A 22093-nucleotide genomic window follows, 5' to 3' on the forward strand; every position below is an offset into this window, starting at 1 on the left:
AATATGTGTTATTAATCAGCCAAAGAACAGACTTAAATCCTCACTAAGTCAGTGGTTCCATCTGCTTAATTATTTGGAAAATATTTTTAAACGTCTATTGTCCAATTTATATCCAACCGGCTGCTTTCAGATAATGTCTCCCAAAAATCTTAGAAGGGTTTGTTGCAAACTTTAGAGATATAGATAGATCTGCATCCTTCCTGTATTACACATTTCTCTGTGCTGTAATCCACATTCCTACTGCACTCTGTACAAAAATACCTTACCTCTGCTGCTTTCTGAATCATTTATAATAACCCCTGACACTTTCATTGACATTCATAGATATTTCCAACAGGTAGGATTACCACGATCTGTCTTTCCAAAGTCTATTGCTCTGTGATCACATCACATCAAATAATTCATGAGCACAATCAAGCTCTCAGCGTGTTCACAATTGTTGTCCTTCATAAAACTGTGAGCCCATAGCATGTATGATAAGAAATAGAATGCAAGGTAATCTTTCAGTATGACAAGAACACATGAAGGCGAAGGGGCTGCAGGATGTAAGCCTGTTAGCGCCATGAATCTTCATTTAAAATGACAACACTGGATTATATAATACTAACTCCAGGTACATGAAGCAAGACCGCCAGCTTTTACAGAATCGCGAGGCTATCACAAGAAAAGATACTATAATGTATGAGAAACATAAATTCATATCAACACAATTAATGAAAGTGCTTCATGCTATGATGGGTTTTTCATCTGAGTAATTTATGAAAAATGGAAAACACAATATTGGTGATATTGATATTTGGTAACTAATCATGGAAAGTCCAATGGGGGTTTTATAATGAGGAGATTTATTTTATTATTTTATGTCTAAAACATATAATCATTTGCTGCAATAATTGGTGCATCATTATAAACTAGATGTGTCAAACGGGTGTACTCAAATGGGTTTTTGGGGATGTCAGAATTTCTCACTTGCTTTCCAGTTTGGTCATTAAATTATCATCCAAAGCTACTCAAACTATGCCTGTAACTGTAACTATATAATATCCCAATACAAAGCATGCAACATGATTTTAAATGAACAAAGAAACCCCCTTTAACTTGCTGGTATCAGATACGCTGAGTGTTTGTTTTAGTAATGCTGATTTAAAGACATTTGGATTTGATTGAGCTAACAACCATATTTTAAGGACAATACTGCCACCTAAGGCACAGAAGTGGAATTGTCACCATACACTATTTGCACAGTTCAAAACTAAAGAAGTTTTAGTTTCTTCTTGTAAACATTGATAATCGAAACATAATTAGCACTTCATCTTGTGCAGTCATTATTAAACAGGAGAAGCATACAATTGGCACGTCTATGGGTGATAGTAAGCAGGTGGTGTCTATATCTGCTCTCTGCAGAATTACCACTTCAGTTGGAGATGCTCAGCTGGTGACCCAGGCTTGCTGTCTCCTGCAGTCCTCCAGATTCTCTCTTCAAATCTCAGTCTCCCCAGCCACTTTCATGTTGAAGAGGACACAGGCTTGATGCTGTCCACAACCGCGTTAGCTTCAGACCATGTAGCACAGTATTTGCCTCCATTAATCCAGACCAGTATCAGTATGACTGACAGCACTTTCCTTTCCAAATAAAGGTTGCTGGGCTCTCTGTATAGAAAAGTACAGAACCTCACAACTTTTTCAAATAAAAGACTCAACCTTTTTTAAGGTCATCATTTTTTACTGTGGCTTTCTGAGAGCAGATACCATGACAATGATTTGTTTGTACAGCAGTGTTGTGTACATCAAGGTTGTTATTATTCTTGATTTTTATTTTCTGATTACATATTTTAAAGAAAAACTGATAACTCACTCGACATACAATTATTGATGTCATAATTTTTAATGTTATTTAACACTGTTCTGAACTTCATGTGCTGACTGCTCCAGCTCGTCTGATTTCCAGGCTCCTGTCCTGGTTTAGGTAAATGGTGCATACACACTTGATTAGTACCATACTTGTTCTTTGCTGAAGTGTTTCCATTTTCTGCTACTCCGTAATATACATCTCAGAATCAAATATTGTTCTTTATTCCCCACAATATTTATTTTGGGAGACACAAAATATAATCAATGAATAAAATGTGTTATATTGGATAAAGATAAGATTGTATTCATCCCTTGGTAAATTGTATAGGCCATCTAGCAGTATATATTACCATTACCAAATACAATAATAAAGTGATACACATTGTTATGCCTCAATAATTTGAATCCAAACGTATAATATAAATTGCTTTAAAATGGGCCATTCTGCATAATGAATCTAGGACTATTTCTTGTTACAGAGTATTTATATATTGTTTGGTATTACTACTTTAACTCAAGTTGAAGTTTTCAGTATTTCTTCAAACCCTGTACTGTAAATGCCTGGCACAATAACTTCTCTGGATGGTTTTGGCACCAAAGAAACTGTGGGAGTCATTGTGCAACCAATCACGTTGAGTGTATAAACTTTCTTCAGCATTTATGTAACTGTTATTTTTGAAAGACAACATTGAGCAAAGCAACAATTACTGGAAGAGAAACATAGGGAGGAATGTTCTAGCAGGACTCAGACCTCAGCCTGAATAGGGCAAAGCTTGAATGTGTCTCACTAAGACAAGACATTTTAATTTACTAAACAAGTGATATGCTAGTTAGGCTTTAGGGGATTGCATCATGCATTCTTCATAGTTAAAATATCTCAAAACCTTTCCTCTAGTGCCCCAATGTGGTCACAATTTCTGTTGCCCAAAGGGATTATGAGAGAGAGAGAGAGAGAGAGAGAGAGAGAGAGAGAGAGAGAGAGAGAGAGAGAGAGAGAGAGAGAGAGAGAGAGAGAGAGAGAGAGAGAGAGCATGCTTTTTATAACAATTTAACATCACTGTTGCTGCAGAGTGGATCATAACGCTTTTAATTACTAACATATCAATACCTGTTTTTTCACATTAAACATATTGCCATGACATTTTCTACATTGGATGATGCACTTTTTTTATACACACTGCAGGAACAGTGGACATTGTGGGTGTAACAAGGGCTCTCTGAAAACAGAATCAAACTTTATCACAACAAATGTGGTTAAGGCAGAGAGAAGCAGACACAGAAGTAAACCATACATGGAGAATAAGTAAATAAAAAACAAGAAAGGACAGAAGTATATATCATTTGGAGCAAGGTACTGGAATGAGGTCTTAAAAACTTCACAAATAACAAGTTATGTATGATAACCTCTCTTTGTGTAGTGTCTATGATATGCAGTATGGTGTACAGGCTACTAAATGTAATAGTGTACTTTAACATTGTATCCTACACAATGTGTTTTTATATGTTTCATTGGGCAAACAAACAAGACAGCAATAAGACATGTTTCAATTTATTCTACTCTTACAGTATCCAAATCATCTTGATAATTAAATGTCACTTTTCATGACGCACTTTACAAGAGTAACCAGTTGGAGTGTCACTTCCGGTTGACCTATTTTAATGTAAGGGTGTCGCGGGTCAAACTCGTCAATCTCAGGAATATAAATCTTTCCACCTGGATGAAACCCTGAATAAAGAGTCAATGAGAATACTGGAAACGTGAGTAAAAGCGCAGTCACTGTTTTAAATCGTCTGCTTTGTTTTTCAAAGTGAGTAACTTGTTTGAAGAAGCACTGTTTATCAGACAGTTAGCCCAAAATGTTTGTTAGCTTCATTACTCACGAGGTCGATGTCGCTATAACAACAGACGCAACAGCTGTGTTGGACCTGTACAGACTTTTAGACAAACACGTTTGTGCAAGGGACAACACAAGCTATATGTTTGTATGGACAGTTTTTTCGTTAGGTAAACATATTTTGGAAATCAACTCACAACCAGTTTGATTGGCAGTTTTCCTGTGATTCCAGTTACAATGTTGTTAAAGATCAGATACAAAGTGCTTTAATTGCTTGTCCGCAAACCGCAAGATGTTTATGCTCTAGTAGTCCTACAGTTTTTTTTCAGGAAAATAAAGTCAATTTGAGATCAGTAACAAGCGTTTAACAAGTGTTTGAGATTGTGTATGCTGTTGGAGTGACATACTGTATCGTTGATGAAATATCTTACATAATTAAGGTCATATTTATATTTAATAGTTCACTCATGGGTTGTTAGGAAATTATTTAGGGAAAAGTACTCAGTAGGATATTTCTAACTGTAGCCCACCTAATTTTAAAGGCCATTCAATATGTGTTGAGCTTATCGCTGCAACTAACAATTTCTATTATTTATTTTGTAAATAATTGTGTCTATTAATTGTTTAATTTATTACAAAACAGAGAACAAAACTTATTTTTCTCCTGATATTTTTGCCACTTATGCCTCGTTCCTACACTGCGCTTGAAGACATTTCCTAGGCCCCCATATAACAACACAGACTATAACACTCCACACCATGTGCAATATATATATATATATATATATATATATATATATATACACAGTTAACAACTGCAATATTTACCTGGCTGCTATACCTCAGAACGGTTTCTGAGGTCTATTTTTGTGTGTTCAGTAAAATTGTGTAATTGTTGTATATATTTTTGTATCTTGGTGTAACATTAAGCTGTCTTTGGCTCCTTTTGCTTTAATGAATGAAAAGTTCCCCTCTGTGGGACGAATAAAGGGATTCTGATTCTGTTTTACTCCAAGTGCTAGCAAGATATGAGGATCTACAATCCACAACTTTTTGTATGTAAAAGAAAACTGCTTTCTATAATTCAGCTGGACTTAATGTGTCATAAAGAAGTGTAAACCACGTCGCATGAGTATTGTTTCTCTGTCTATAAAATAGAATCCCTCTAGTATGAGTTCTCTTTGTACCAATATGAATAATAACTCAGTGTATATTGGCATGTGAGTTTAGAATAGAAAAAAGCGGATCCTTGAAGGTAAAACAGTAATTGAACTGGACTAGTTAGCTAAATATATTTTAATTCTGCTACATTAAAAACCCTATTACTGTTGGTCAAGACCTTCAGCTCCCAGATAGTGTCCCTATGAGCTTTTAAAATAGTGTTTTAATTGCTTCACAGCTTTTTTCACAGGTTATTTTCCAAGGGCTGTGAAAATAACATATTAGGCCTATAACCTGGATGTCTCAGTAATGAACAGTTATTGGCCCATACTGTAAACCAAACTCTCACTTCTTGGCCTCAATTACTTTCACCACATTCTATTGTAAATTTGGTCCCATATAAAAATGCTTTTAAAAAAAAGTCTGGGTATTGATTTGGCAGGTTTACAGTTCAAGGTTTATACGTCTCGTGTTCAACATTAACTGACTGAAAAACAGTTAAGACCATAGTTTGTGTGTGAATATGTGGCCTGAAGAATCTGTAACGATATGCATAAGTCTGTCAAGAGGTGGATGACTTAATATTCCGGAGATCTCACCTAACCAAATGCACAGATGAGTAAGCAAATCAGACTTGTTTCCTGGGGCTCTTCAAAGGTACAAAGCATAAATGCAAATATATTTAAATGTGCAATGGTAACTGCCCATTTTTGTCACCATATTAAAACTAACATATGCCCATAATTGTATTGAACTTCTGCAAGTAAAATTGATCAACACTGGCTCCTGTGAGTACACAGTGGCCCAACCTTACAAAAGAGATGCATTGTCATGAATTTAATGTCTTATCAAAATAATATTCTATGATGGTATGATAAAATAGTGTATCACTTACAGTATATTAAAGCAAAGAAAGCATTTTTATTCTTTGAGGACTGCTGATTGTACAACAAACCTTAATCTTAAATAAATATTAACACTTTGTGGATACTGAAGCGTCTATGTACTGTATACTTGAATCCAATTACTTATGCTTGCTGTCTGTATATTTGAGCTATATCTGCTAAATTAAAATGGATAACCAGTCATAGCTCTTGCACTGAAGCTGGCCTTTTCTGCTCAGGAAAACAGTCTAGATTTTGTCCACTAGATGTCAGGGAGCTGCTAGATTTGAGAAGGAACTCAACAGCATCTAGCTCTCAGAAATATCATACCTTTTACTTTGGTTTAAATAAATTACAAGAATATGAATATAGAAAACTATGCCATGTTATTGTCACATCCCCTTTAGACAGTGATTTTAGATAGCAAGACGATCTTTAAATGAGCACTGCATAAGCCTACAGTGAAACAATAAAAGTGACTCAGAGTTACCAAACTTTATTCAATTGATTTAAATGAAAATAGAATTAAAGGGTTCTTATGCTCCGTCCTATTTTGAAGTTTTAATCCATGTGAAATTGATTGTTAATTTTCCTATTTGCTCTCTGCTTTTTTCTTGCTGCATGAGCGACCAAAAGAGGGAGACATTACATTAGAAATAAAGGAAAGCTTTAGCTCCAAATACAAACCTCCACATGCTGTATGTGTCTTACACTGAGGCTCGGTTCTTGCTTCAATCTGTGTTTACTATTAAGTTTACAGACCAAATCAGTCTGCAAATTATTAGACTTTATTATACTTAATTTGTGGGGTACTTGAACACGGCTGGTTTAGCATCCTAACATTTTGCCTTTGCATTTTTTTCTTGTAATCATCTTAACAAATGCAATGTTCCTAACTTGGTATAAAGTTCACAATTCTGACACGAGGACTCATTTGTGGCTGTAGTCAGAAGATGGCAATGGTGTCAGGGTCTTGTTGGCTGTCAGTGTTGGTGGTGAGCAGCGCTCCTTTCTGCCTGCTGGAGATCTTGTACTGGCTGCTTGAATCAGCCCTAAGTCGCTCTCCCCACGCAGGGCTCCCTTCACCAGCGTTCACCTAAATCTGTCACACAGATTTGACACTGCGTCACTTGGAGTGCACTCTGAAATGACATGTAATGTGTAATATTGTGCACATTTACAGCCTGGACTTCCCTTAGAGCATTAACGGGTTTCTTGTTTTTTATGATTGTTTTTCTTGTGGGGAAAATAAGAATCAGGTTAAAATGATTTTTAAAAACCACTATTAATGCAAATATTTTTATGCTTAATATTAAAAAACACAGTTTACTTTTCCAACTTATTTTGCATTAGAGATTTATTTGAATTGTTCAACAAAAATAAATTTGTATCGTAGAAATAACTATGTTTTCTTATCAGAAGGGGGCTGGAGTAAGGGGTTAATTGCTCGTGTGGGTTTAATCAGATTTTAAAGACCAGTTCGCAGTGATACCATATAGGGACTTTTACCAAGTGAACGGTGTCTTTATGTCTGTGTGTGTGGCCAGTCAAAATTTAACCGTCAAACATCCGACATGTTTAGGCCATAAACCCAACAACAGAAATCAGTTCAAATTAGGCTCAAAGCTATTTATGCGTGAGAAATGAGTCCTAAATGCTGTCTCGTATCTTTTTCCCTGTGAGAAAACAATTTACACTGATCCTGATTTTAGAATAGATTAATTTCAGCTTCGTATTTCAAATTAGTGCCGTCTAGAAAATGTATGGAAATGTGAAACTGAAATCTAAATAGAAACAAATTTATAATAAAACATTATCAATATTCCTGCTAATTAGGTCAGCATTTTAAAAATCGTGTTGCTTATTACTGCACATGCACAGTGTAGAAAAACGTTTCTATTTTATCTATTTATTTCACTGCTTAAATCACACATTTTTCAAGTTAACACATTTTAATTATCTGTGGATGTCACTCTTTACTCAGCAGCATTTCTTTACACAATGCTACTCTTTACAGCTTCTGCTTTTCGTTGATATTTGCAGTTATTAAATGATACATTTCTTACACTGTGGCTCAGTTCTTGCCGGACACCCGACAGTGGACTAAGTGCCCGTAACCCTGGGTTCACTTCTTCCCCTCATACGGCTTTTGCTCTGTCGCTTTTTTCTGCAGTATTTACTGGATAAAATGGTAGCCACTGGCCTCGGTGGCCAGTAAGAAGGATTTTCTCTCCCCAGCTGGGATGGGTTTTGTATTGCACAATGTGGCATGAAACTGGGTTGTGGTTTAGGATGCATAAAGTCTCTGGTTTAAAAATAAGTAATGTGAGATTTTCAAAGTACCAAATGATATAATCATGCTTGTCTAAATACATACGAGTTTGCCGAATGCATTTTTTTTGTGCTTCTGTTTATTAAAAACTGTAATGTTTGTGTCTCCAGAAACAGGCCTTGGAGGATCATTGTGATTCACTTATCCAGTTGTAAAGGAAAGGCCAGGGACATCTGCTCCTTTGGGAATCTGCAGCCCTTTGAAAAGAAAATAGAGGTTAAAAATCTGCTAAATGAGTTAGCAGCAACAGGATCCTTCTCTACCAGAGGTAATGAGTTTGATTAATTTTTGACCTTTGGAAACTTTTCACTCCTTAAGCCACCTTTTTTTTTTCTTTATCCTGGGATGTTAAGGAGCTGTGATCTCGATGGTTTGCACCTTGAAAAGAGGATATTGTTTGCAAATGAATACAGATACACAGAGGCCATAGTGAAAATAGCCTATATATAATCAGAATATTTTCTGTATTATAACAATTTAAGGTTTTTACTAAACATTTAAGCGCGGTAAAAAATATGAAAAAAAGAAAATATAAGCAAACTATTTTAGATACTTTCCTAACTTAAAGGAAGACTGAAACAACTTTTTGGCCTATAAATAATAATGCATGGGATGCTTATTTTCTCTCACAGGTGTTTACAGATCCTCTCTCTGATAAATCATGATTTGTAAACTTTCCCATAGACAGCAGTGACAGGTTTCCTCTGATAATGTAGAGAAATGGGGAAAGAGAGGGATGGGCTTAAGTAGAGGTTTGATTTAGAGCAGGGAGATGCAGCATCTCTCCTTTCCAGTGGAGGCCCTCCTGGGTTTGATTTAATTCTCTCCTTGCACTATTAAAAAGGCCTTCTACTCTCTTCACTGCATGCACCTTGCTGTCATAACTGGCACAAAATCATTTATCAATGCCGCTTGTAGGCAGTGCGTCTTAAGGCCTTTCGCAGTGTATATTTTTCCATTATTGATTGTGTATGTAATGCATGAAGAAGTACAAAGATGGGTCTCCTCCTGTGTTGGAATGACCATATTAGGCCGGTAGATGAGGGAACTTTTTCTGCCTCATCTACGAATCCATACAACAATCATCATTCCTGCTGGGAAAGGAACTCTGTTGTTAAAACGCTTTTTCATTTCACTGTAGTCTTACTGGCAGCTGAACTTAACAATGATCCTGTGCTGGACGTACGACGAGCGGTTATTTGGTGCAATAAACTGAAAGGCGGTGAATGTCAGTGTCCCCCTTTGTTGTTTAATTTATTTTCTTTTCAAAGTGAAGGGAGGTGTCCTTGCTGTGAGAGTTAGTCATTGATGTGGCTATAGTTAGTCCCTCCCCTGCTGCGACTGTCTGTATGAGATGCTACTTCCCCTCTCCTCCTCGTTCATGGCTTCCTTTGCTCGGGCTGATCACTTCGTCTGTTTGGCTGCATTTTGTATGGGGGTGGCTGCACTTGATCAAGAACAATAGATATAAGTGTGGAGTAAAGCGGAGACACAGTTCCATGAGTCAAACACCTTTCTAAAAAAAAAAAAGCAAATCCCTAAAACTTGTGCCGTTGGGAGAAAGCTTAGATCACTATGTCTGCGTCTTTTAAAAGTATTGGAATTAAATAAGTGTGGTTTATCATAGCTTGTGGCATTACAATCCTTTCTAATACATTACTTTGAAAGTGTGTATAATGTAAAAAAGTTGTTGTTGATATTGAGGTTCATAGTAGATTTAAATTCTCCCAGTCTGTTACGCCAAGGAAGGTTAATTAATGTCTGAATGATCTCTTTTGCAATAAGCGTAGACCAACAAATGATTGTGGGTCTTTTGGTGTATATTATACAACTTCTATGATTACATTTTTCTGAGGATAGGTTTATGTGTATAGGAAGAACAAAACTATATTCCACTAAAAAAGAATAGGCAGTGTAATTGCCGGATGTTGCTTTGATCCTTTAAACAACCTCCATTTGTTATATTTAGCGTTATAATGATACTAAATTGTTTTATCAACAACTCACTAATGGTCTTATCAGCAATTGACGAAGCCTCTGCTCGATAAGCTTAAAGTAAATGGAAAGAATCTATTAGAGGCTGAGAGCCCTTTATCTCAACTGTCTTAAATATTGACACTTACAGTAATTTGTCCCCATTTTCTATTGATTTCTTGTTTTGCTTTCAGGTTACGCTGTAAACACGGTAAATAATGAATGATCTTCATCAGAGCTCCCTTTTTAGAGATGATCCAGACCTAGCTGGCTGGGCTGTCTACTTCTCAGTCGTGTAACTAATGAAGCTTCTGAGGAGCAGCAGGATATAAGGAGTTATGAAGAGCTATAAGGAGTCTGATTGAAACCTGGCAGTGGATGTGTAAGTTCGCCAAAAATAATTCAGAAGTTAGGTGGAAGAAAGTGTTGCTTTCTGAGCGGTTTGTTGATTTCAGTGAAACCATCTCTGCAAGGACAGGAAACCAAGTTTACAGAGACATCTTAGCAGAATTTCCTCAAGGAAACGTGCAACCTCAGAAACCATCCACTATCGTTTGACATTGGTTTAGCTTTTATTGACTGGAAATTAGCTTGTAATTAGAATACTTGAAACATTCTGGTTAACCTTGTATTTAAACTCTAACTACATCTGAAGTTTATAATCAGACTGTAAACAATGAGGAAGACAGGAAGTATTGGCTCGAATATCCGCTGGAAACACCATAACCGCAGAAGTATAGCCCCTTCCCCCAGAGGCTTATCGTCGTCAGATAGTTTATGGATTACTAGTCTTCCTTCATATGTATGTTGTTATTATTGCAAATCCATATAATCCACTAATAATATTTTTTGTGATCATGCATATTCTTTACACTGCAAAAGAACTACTCTTCTAGAGTCAATCCGGAAAGTTTTCACCTCCCCTATTTATTTTGAAGTTTTGCCACCAAAACTATGATGTCTTTGCTGGGTTTTATCATTTCTTTATCACTGTTTGGGATGCGTTGGTAAGCCTGGCCTCCAAGGGCTAGCATATAGCTCTCTCCGCAGGCTTTGTACAGGATGAAGAAGTCATAATCCTCAAACAGACTTAAATTCCTCCAGAAAGGCTCTTGATCCTGAATCCACTCATTTTCTTCAAACAACTCGGCCCAAAAGAGAAGGGATATTTGGGCATGGCTGAAATCCTTGATTGAAATCTGCTACAAGTGGGCACCGACACACGTGTGCGTCGATACGCACATGTGCACGCACGCACACAAACAACCTTCACACGCTCGCAAATGCATGCACACACCTCCCCAGCCGACGCCTGCTGTCGGTGAGAGCGTGGACCAGGCTGTTGAGAGGGCCTCTCTGAGCTCTTATTAAAAGGTAAACTTCTCTAAGGCCAGGGAATCATGTCAATCACAGGTTGTGTTTTCGCACCGAGCCCAAAGCCTGCTCTCTCCACCCTGTCAGACGCTGTTATCACCCTCAAAGCCATATCAGAATGCTGTTTGTTCTGCGCTTTAGTATCACCCACACAGCGGATTCAAAAAGGTACAGGTCTATTTGATAGTGTATATTTCATTGCCGGAGAGAGACTGTGTTTGTCTTGCTGTGTTTGTCAGCTCATATTTGAGCTGAGGGTTCCTATTAAAACTAAACACCATATCAGGAGAATATTGCCACTGCCAGGCTCTTTTAAATCGCATATTGAGCCCATAGAGTGTGGAAGCAATTTAGTTGTAGCATAGTTTATAAGTGTGTCTCTGCCTGTGATGTTTCTATTTACTCTTCATTCACACTTATTTACACAGTAGTCTCCCTCTACATATTTCATTTGCGATATGAAAATATGTGTTATACTGTCATTTTTAATTCCTTTAAAATATAACCTTGTTTGCAATTTCATTTTTTATAAATCCCAGAGAGATTATGGCTTTTTTAACTGAGCAGCAATGAAAACATCCTCAAAGTCCTAAAGTCTGTTAAGACTTGAAAACCTCATGTTTTTAATCATGAAAATTATACTTAGTCACTGGAATTATGTCATAAAGATATAATCCTATCATGTTTTGTCCAAACTGACTCCAGACAAACTGTCATATATAGAGAAAAAATTAGGACTTGTTTTCCCCACATGTTTTGTCTGATGTCATTTATAGTAGTAGTAATTGTACATTACATTAATGGATGTCCATGTGATTCTGTATACAGCTGACATATACTGATAAACAGTAAATCTTAATTAAACTCTCTGATTTGTTATCAACCATAATTAATGTAATATGAATTTGTTTATTTATGCTCCTGACAGTTGACAGAATTTGGTTTAAAACTAACATACACTTTTCACATTTTAATTTTAATTATTTCAGAAAAAAAGAAGTGAATACGTTTGCAGATTTTCTCATATAAATTGCAAACAGACAGGTGTTTCCAATATTATCAAATAAGTAACACTTTAAAAAATAAATGTGCTTTTCCAAGAAAGATCCATGAGTCCTATGGATAAATCTATGTAGAAGATTTTTAATGATCCTTAATTCAGATTTTCTTATTAAATATCGTACAAATCAGTTATGTATTGTCATTTGAGTAACAATTAACGACTGTATGCAGCGTACACCGGTTATATCCTCCTCATTCATACACCCATGAATAAGGAAAACAATAGTGAGGCTACACCAGTCATTAGTAAGTTTGCTGGACAAACTGCAGGACCTAACGCTGTGGGTGGCTGGGGAAATAAAAAGGTACTTACGCCTGTATTGACCTTGTTGCTGGACATACTGCTGTTTACTCTGTGGCCAACCTCCAACAACACACACACGCACGCGCACGCACACACACACACACACACACACACACTATATAATTGTGCATGCATGTTTGAGAAGGAATACAGTGAGTGATGACGAATGAAAACATTATTGGATTTCCAATATTGTCAAGCAGTCTTGGCAGCAGTTGTCTTAGTTATGTAACAACAACAACAACAACAACAACAGGCAGGCAGATTTAAAGTAATTATAAACACATGAGCAAACTCAGTTAATTTTTCATTGAAGATGCATATTATTTCATTAATGCATTTTTAGTTGTTTCTTTGGTGTCGGAAAACAAAGAAGTAAAACGAACAAAAACAAAAAAGTGTATACATGTTTGTTGGTAATGCAAACCGCAGTGTACTTCTGTCTGTTCAAGAATCCGTATCTGTATAAAACAGTCCAAGAAGGTTTGTGATGGAACGCTGTGTAAACAACCCATTACTGCAACTCCGGCTGATTAACATATGATTGTAATTCATCATATCATGTGCAGCTGGTGACATCTTGCAGTAGCATTTATTCTATGTGGATACATGCCTTTGGTTCCTTTTTTACATCTCAAAACAAACAGATTGCAAGCTGTTGCTACATTTGCTCAAGATGAACGGAGAAAACAAATCTGGAAATCAGGTGTGTCAGGTGATTAGAACAATCACGTCTGAGATCCCGGTGGAATCACTGTGCAGTGACTTTGTATATTTGGATAAACACAGACAGTGCAGCTTTCTAGAACACTCCTTACAACCATTCTAGAGTACAGTCTGCTTTATATCAAGTATTGTCCTACTTCTATCAACAATAATGGTGTAAATAACCCCACCACTCAAATGTAGATCACAGAACTGCAACCTGTTCTTAATTTTAAATATATTGCCTTTTTAATACACCACAAGTCATTCATGTTATTGCAGTTGAAGCAAAATATTGAAATAATTGGAAGCAGAAAATTGGTTCCTGGCCACTTACAAATAATAATTTAATAATAATTGATAAAATCGTACTTTAAAGAAAATACCTTTTGGCCAGGATATGTACTCGGTGAGATTCTGTTGAACAAAGTGTTTTTCTTTATTGCTATGTGGTGGAAAAAAGGTGAAAAAATGTTATCCAGATACTACTTAATTATGTTGAACACCTATTTATAAGTATTTTGTTTTGCAATATCAACATCTAGGAACGCCTCTAGAATGCTGTGATAAACTAATATTCCTCTGCCACAAAGGCCTTTTTTTAAATCTCAGGAACGATTAACTTAAAAAGACAACAAAAAGATTCAATCTATGGAAGTCAAACAGACAGTAGCATAGTTTGTTACTCAACTTGTGATTTTGTTTAAAATAACCAACATAGTATTTCAGCAAGCTTTGCTGTAGAAGAATATTGTGGAATAACTGCGCAAAAATAAAGTAACCTTGTGTGGAGACTTTGTAATAAATGGCTAAGAGTTTTGTTTCCATTTACTTGCATCTTTGAAGGAAAAAGGAGGATTTCAACCTGAATCAGTGACTTTATGTTAGGTTATGAAACAGTGTTGAACTCGGCCGCTGAAATGACTTGTCTGTATCAGACAGAAGTGAAAAATTGAGTTTAAACTTGGCTGTCTACCAAATCCTGTGCTGTGCTTCATTTGACAATGTGGGAATTTGAGAGGTATCTCTGGGGACCTTGGCCACGCCGCTGTGTTGTGCAGCAGTCTCAGGATAGTAATGGGACACAGTCACCAGGGAAGCCCTTTGAGTGTGTGTACTGAGGGAAAACTGACAGGAGCAAAGGAGAGAGATTCAAACGAATGAGCAATAGTGAGGGAAATGGAGGAGCGTTTGTACGGTCTTCTCTGCCACTGAAGTTGTAAAATGGAAACGCATTTCTCCCCTGACAGCTACAGTAGATCTAACCCCCTGCGTCGAGCTGCTTATGATGTTGTGCGGTGTAGAGGTGGACCGCGGGGGTGTCCCAAAGGCTTGTTGTTTCTTGTCAGAGATTAGATTGAACCAAGCGGCTCTGGTTCATACTCATGCCTGAGAGAAGCCATGACTCCCTGTCACTGACCACAACCTCGGAGCTTTGTTCTTTATTACTGCATCCAGATTTATGTCCCATGTAGAATGAAATGTATGTTATTTTCAAATAGGCTCAACCTTTCTTGGGGGTTTCCATACTGTGGAATATTTGTTAACTTCGGTGCACTGGCACATTTCTGGCCATTGGGAATGAAGAAACAGGCTATATATTGTTGTTTCTTGGTAGCAACCTAATCTTTTAGTTTCCTGTTTAATGCATTTCACAAAAGTCTGCATGGGGATTTTTAACTTCCCAACAACCATGGAAAGGACTCGTGTGTTGTTGGCAAGGGTCTCAATGGAATTCCCTTGTTCCCTTATTCATTAAATATTATAGAGAAAGGGATGTCAGACCTTAGCTACAGTGCTTGTGTGAAATAGTTTTCACTTTAACTTGGAGATCATGCCAGGGAAGCAAGTCTGGGTATTGTTTGCGTATTCAAATATAAGTTAAAATGTCTCTGTGCAAGCTGATTTTTTATTATGTGATGTGAACTTCTCACAGTGTGGATAGATGGAGTAAGCACAGAGGAAGCACTTGTTCGTCATGTCAATGCCAGCCACAACAATGTGACAGGAACACAGTGATTTGACAAAGTAATTGATTTTCCTTCATCAGCTGGGGGAGGCGTCTTAACGCCTATTAGAGGTGTTAGAAAAAAGCGCCTCAGCCTTGTTTTTCAACACCAAAACTTCCAAAATTGTTTTACTTTTTTAAAATGCATACATGAGTATATGGCCTTAGTTTGCTTGGTATCATTTACAATGATATTCCACATATATTGTCCCAAAAATCCTCATATTAGTTTCAGTACTTGAAGTTTCCCTGTGTGGCCTCACTTTTAAGGGCTTTGGGGAATTGTATTTCATGATTGCCTTTAGACTGTACTTAAGTAAATTGCACTATAATTGTATGGTAATAGAGATTTTTAGAAATCACCCCCTTTGCTGTAATAATCAATTTGATGCATGCTTGTCTGCTCTGTGAGGGAAGAGGTTAGCTGTCCCCTTTAGTTTTAGACAGAGGCTTTAAGGGGGGGATCCACTGAAGGCATATGTCAGTGAGGTAAAGAGCGCTGACAGCCATACGTCATCTCTGCCTGGTGCAGGCCCCTGTATTTAAAAGAGTACGGCAGTCAAAAGCCCATAAAAGTGAGTGACTCCTCTGGAGCATCTGCCATTGCATGCAGGGAGGAGATTCAATGTGAAAAAGGGGAGATAATGTGCTCACTCACTAATGGGCACCCGACTAGACACAGGCTCATTTTTCACATCATGTCATCTGTAAGGTTTGAATAAAAGTAATGGCCACAGTGAGCCTGGATCTCTCCCAGCCATTATGGCTTTTGCTTCCTCACTTTTATTTGTGTTGACTTGTACAGTCGGAGAAGATGACAGTCTGCGGGCCTGTGGATCAGTCAGAGCGATGATCTGCTCTCCTCTGCTGCTGACGGGTTCCTTCTTTCTGGCAGGCATATGAGGCCAGAATGCCGCACTACGTCACATCAAATGCTGTAATCTGACAGAATAAAGGGATTTGCACACTGGAGACATCACAAACTCTGTCTTTTGTAATTTTCTGACAGAGACAGAAGGGGGAAATGAAGGGGTTTACAGTTCCATGTAGTAAGAATTAGTGTCAGTCAAAGTTAAGTGGCTATTTTAAGATAAATAGGAGAGGATTTCCGTGGCATGTTTTGGGGCAATGGGCTTTAAAAGACTATGCTAATGTGAGTAGATACTGATTGGTCATTGGATGTTTTCATTTCCTGAACATTCAGAGTCGCTGGACACAGCGTGTCTAAATATCCATTCTGAAAAGGTTAGTGCGTAATTAACACTTAAATTCACTGCCACTGTCAGCCGTGTTCAGTTCAGAATAACAATAAATGCTCAGATGTGAATCTTTTCATCTTAAGCACACACCCGATACAAATGCATAACAAATAGAAAAATAATGTTTTAATTTATATAAACAATCATAACGATTCTTTGTGTGTTATTAGTGTCAGCGAGTTAATGTACGTAAAAACGATGAGCAAAAGCCCTTGTGTTTAATAACATATTTCATGTTACATCAATTACTTTAAAAACAAAGGACTGTTTTGTGTCAGCCGCGATAAAAACGTGAAGACGGAAAAGAAAACAAGTGATTTCCTTATTAGGTTCAGGAGTCAAAGGCCTTCCTCCAGAGCTGTGGGCTTCAAGAGCTCAGAAGATTAAGACATATATTGGATTCATGATGGAGGCCACAAAGTTCATTTTCAAAATAAAATAGAATATTATTCACAGTCCTTTTAAAATTCAGATTGCCAGCTGACCTGTGACTTGGAAGTAGTGTATTACATTTTCAATGAGCTGCCACCACGGCAGTAGAAGGAACAATCCCAATTTCTTGCTTCTCTGCCAGGGGAATTATGGGATTAGACAACTAAACAAAGATAGTGTTCAAATTACATTTTTACATTGATTTCTTCTTAGATGCATACTTTTTTTTTTTACCTAAAGCTGCATTATTCCCTTAATTCGCAAAGGCATGTAACGGAGACAAATATCTTATTGTGAGCCGTACTGAGACAACACTGTAGTAAGCGGAAACCAAAACAGTCGTCCTTTGTAAGGCAGTGAAAACCTCCCACCGGTGATATTATAAGAGACACATGCACACCGCTCGGGCTGATTTTCATATATATTAAAATCACTACCTACTGTGGCATATGAAATTGTGCAAATCGCTAAGGCCTAAGCTTACCATTGGAACTTCTGCGTCTCTTTGATTCAGATTTTCCTCTAGATTCTCTGACCCTGAAAAGAGGTGGCCAATAATCTCATTCACACACTGTTTTCATCATAGACCCCCACATACCCTACATAAGACCATAGAAGCAATATTGACATTGTTCAGCCGCATAAAAAGTTGCATGTCATACACAAATATTATGAAAAGTTAACACTTTCCTCCAAGATATGTGCACTCAGAGCTGCCGGCATAATAGAAATCTCTATTTAAACCCTACTACAGGACAAAGGAAATCTGTGTATATATATACCGTTCTTACAGAAATATCAATATAATATTCAGTCCAGATTCAAATTCTACCATAACGGTCCTGAGAGCTTTGAGATATTGAGACTGTATGCTAAGCACAATCAGTCAATAGACCTGGTGCAGGGCTACACCACACATGGTAATAAAGCCACAACTTCAGCATGGTGAGCTCATTCCCATAGTACCCCCCCATTCAACCCCCATCTCCCTGCACCAATGCCTGCCTCATCACTCCACACAAAATATCCCACCCTTAATTGGTCTGTGCTCCTCCAACATGTTTGTAATGAAAAAAGCAGCACATAATTCTTAGTTTGTTGGCTGGCAGAGCCCAATTTACAAAAGTGGAGGTTGGTGATAAGCAGAGACAGTACGGCTGTGGAGTGCTCAGAACAATGAATCACCCCGCTGCCAGGGTTGAGCAGAATATAATTGAGTCCAACATCTCTGAGCACTTTCACCATAATTAATGATAATCTGTAACAGAGGAATCTGAGATTCCAGTTCACAGAACTGTTTAATTAGGCCCAGTAATGAAAGCACAGGCACTACAAGAATATGGCCAGCCTCATGATTAATGATTTGTGCTACTGAACACAAAAGTGCTGCACCGTTAACTCCAACGGATGCTGCTGTGTCTCCCTGGCATTTACAGAACACCAAAATACATATGGAGCTGTTTGCATCCCCTATATAAAACATGGTAAATACTATGTTTTGACTATATGCATATTATGCCCCTGTTTTTATAATTCATTATTTGGATCCACAAAAACATTTTTCACCTTAAGGGGAATTAGTACTTTTTAAAAATGCACTGCTAAATATATTTTTACTTGATAGTGTCATTGTGGGTACATGTAAATGAATGTTTTGCATTAATCAGTGTTCACTTTGAGATTTAGTACAATTTAAACGGCCAATTGTTATGAAGTATGTTATTTATAAGATACAGATGTGAAGTGTTGTTATGAAATGTCAATATAAGGTTTATTATGAGGTAAAAATTGTCCAAATGTGACTATAAATATCAATCTTAAAATGGCTTTATATGCTGTCAAGTATTGTGTATTCTCTCAGATACACAGCCAGTAATACCACTTCCTAATGTTATGATGAAGCTCTGCGACAAAAAGATTGGCAGGTGCCAGAAAAATAATGTGTACTACCATTCGCTGAAGTCATAAAAGGGATATAAGAATCGAGGTGTTTTACTTAAGAGTATGGATTACATTATTGAATGAAATGCTCCAGTTCCTGTTTGTGCCTCGCAGGCATCTTTGTGGTTATTTCCTGGTAATGTAGCCAGAGTTGTGCGACTCCATAACACAGAAGCAGGCAGTAGCTATGTGCTAGACTGGCTCCACCTTTTTAAATGGATCTCATGAATTGCACAGTAATACAGTCATACCATTACAGAAACAAAATAAGCTTTTTCCTTGGCATGAATTGGATTTCTACCCAGTAAGAAAGCTATTAGTCACTCCCTGTCAGTTTGTTGACTGCTTCCAGTTTGATGTTTTTGTGTGCTAGACCACTGAAGTTAAATTTCACACTTGCTTATTTTAAACTAAATGCGTCCTTTGGTGAAGAGATGGTTTGGCAAATCAAGAGTCATTCTATGAGACTTAATAGAAAGATCAGACTGTTATGGAATTATAAGAACAATAGGTTGTGCAGGAACCTACTCTTCATTTTATTCATGATATCTTTCAGTAAAATGTTGAAGCCTCCATCAAGCAGACATACGCCTTAGGAAACATCAGTGTGAAAGGCAATAAGCGCAGAAGACCAGGCACAGAAGCTCAGCCCTCATAAATCTATGACAAAACTTGCTTAAAATGAGAAAGAGGACATTCCAAAAAAAGAAAGAAATGTGGATGTATTCCTGAGAAATAAATGACTGTAACCGCCCACACCCTTGCTCTCCCGTTCCCCATGTCTAAATCTTGTTTAGTTCTGTAATTCTACAGTTTCTGACCTGGATCTGGCCATCGCTGCACATGAAAGAAATTACAAAAGCCTCTCAGTCACAGGAGCCCAGCTTCCTCCTGCACCACAGCATTTGTCATTGCCAAAACAGCAGAGTTTAATTAAGTGTTGTGAGCAGCCTAGTGAGAAACACACTTTAAATTAAACCTCTGAACATGCTGCTATTGGTTCTTTACCTTCTCAACAATCAGCGGGGTATACGGCATAAATTTCTATCTCTCAAGGGGGAAGGCAGCTGCTGCACCTCTAGCGATTCATAAACGGCTCGCCTCCCCAAGAGCAATCTCTATTACAGCACATTTCATTATAGCCCAGTTTGGAAGCAGCAAGCAGATGAATGTGATAATTAATGTCCCTACCCAACTAAACATTTTATTTACTCTTGATGAATTAACGGGCCCTTATCAGGGTTAAAAAAAAGAAAAGAAAAACATGTATGTCAGTGGATCTGTGTAGGAGAGAAGAATTACATGGCAAATTATCTCGAGGTTTCAAACACTTCTTGGTGCAAGAAAAGGAATGAATTCAAACCCGCTCTGTATTAATGGATTGTTTCAAGATGGTAAGCATTTTAATTCAGTTATGCATTTGTAAGTCTTTTATTATATCAATAGACACATTGGTTGAGTCAATGGGAGCAGCTATATAAGCTGGCTGTTACATCTGTAGACAGTCCTTTTGTTAAGAGGCATTTCAATTGGCCTTAGAGATCCTAAAATGCTTATGAGTTTATCTAAATTTAGCAGGGAAGAAACGTTTAGATGCTGCCTAAAATAATAGACATTTAAAACATATTCTGGTAAATTGCAAAGAATATACATTATTGATCATGTGCCATCAAGGTGCATCTCAATGTCTTAAATTGGTGGCAGGTACACGATATCATGCCACAAGAGATTTGTACTATCTACAGATTAACCATGAAGACATTGAAAGATATGATCTGGCAATATTATCGTTTTTTTTCTCTTATTGTCAACAAATCCAACAGTTTATTGATCCTAATAATAAATCTTGTCTGTTTAACCAAAGCCTTATAATGTCAATGCAATAGGCTCCATTGTTGTGTAAAAAAAACATACAATGAGCTGCATCTTTGCTCTAGCTCATTTTTTTGTAATTATTGACTATTGTGATTTTATTAAAAGTTTATCTCACATACTGGTGATGTAAATATTCATTAATGCATCAACACTGAGGTTAAGAAAATAGTCTCCAACCAATTAAAAAAATGACTACTGTGTAAGAAACACTTGCTAAAAATTATATTAATTTATTGATACATTCCTGTCTATATTTTCGGCATTAGAGCAATGCCCTTTTTTGTTCTTGGAAGTGTTTTTTCTTTTGGTCTTCACAGCTACATGCATTCTTCTGCTTGTCTCAGGTTCAGTGCTCCTCCCTTTAGGTGTGTAGTTTCATTCATAAACTAAATCTATATTGTTAAGCATAAGCTGGCTGAGTAGATAAAAAAAATAGTCAAGTCTTGTGCCCATATAACACGTAACAAGCCAATCCCTGGCACAAACACAGAGAGCAATCAAACTCAGCCCACATGAACCTTAAACAAAGGTGCAGGTACATTTTCTATCTGTGTTGGATGACATTTCCTTGTCCTCCCGTTGCTGCTGCTCCTACGTTTGAATGATCAGACAGCCATTACAAGGTCCAGGTTTATTAGCGAGACCATATAGGCCCAAAGCTCGCTGTGGTAGTGGTGTAATTCCCTACAAAGTGTGTCACGTTAACTCTGTTGACTGATCCACACACCACCCGGTTGAGAGGACCTCTCACACCTGCAGCAGCCCTGTAAGGGAGCAGCGGTGTATCTAGCTCTACCACAAAGAAACCTTGACATGCTTTTCATCGCTGGCTTGTTCATACTGCATCAGGCAGTCACTTACAAGGCAGTTTCCAAGTGCTAAATTGGATGAAGCGTCCTGTCTTAAATGTCTCAACTCAACATATATGGAAAATAACCAGCGCAATTTACAGGATAATGTAGTATATAAGAAACAGACTATGTGTTAGTGAGGAAATGGGGTTTAATAGAATTCCAATTCAGTAATTATTTGAATAAAGTCCTGCCATACTTGCAGCATTTGCATTTGGCATGAGTCATTTTCGCATCTCTTCCGT

At 37.4% G+C, this 22093-nt stretch overlaps 1 long non-coding RNA gene across 1 annotated transcript in view; it reads left to right on the forward strand.

Moving 5' to 3' along the window:
- The first annotated feature begins 3486 nt into the window (after positions 1 to 3486).
- Positions 3487 to 22093, forward strand: part of LOC134867757 (uncharacterized) — a 62242-nt gene continuing 43635 nt past the window's right edge. The window contains exons 1-2 of the long non-coding RNA XR_010166179.1: positions 3487 to 3609; positions 8174 to 8331. This is a non-coding gene — a long non-coding RNA (uncharacterized LOC134867757). The remainder of the gene's footprint in view (positions 3610 to 8173; positions 8332 to 22093) is intronic.

The sequence above is a fragment of the Eleginops maclovinus genome, chromosome 7, assembly GCF_036324505.1.
Source record: "Eleginops maclovinus isolate JMC-PN-2008 ecotype Puerto Natales chromosome 7, JC_Emac_rtc_rv5, whole genome shotgun sequence".
NCBI classification, from domain to species: Eukaryota; Metazoa; Chordata; class Actinopteri; order Perciformes; family Eleginopidae; genus Eleginops; species Eleginops maclovinus.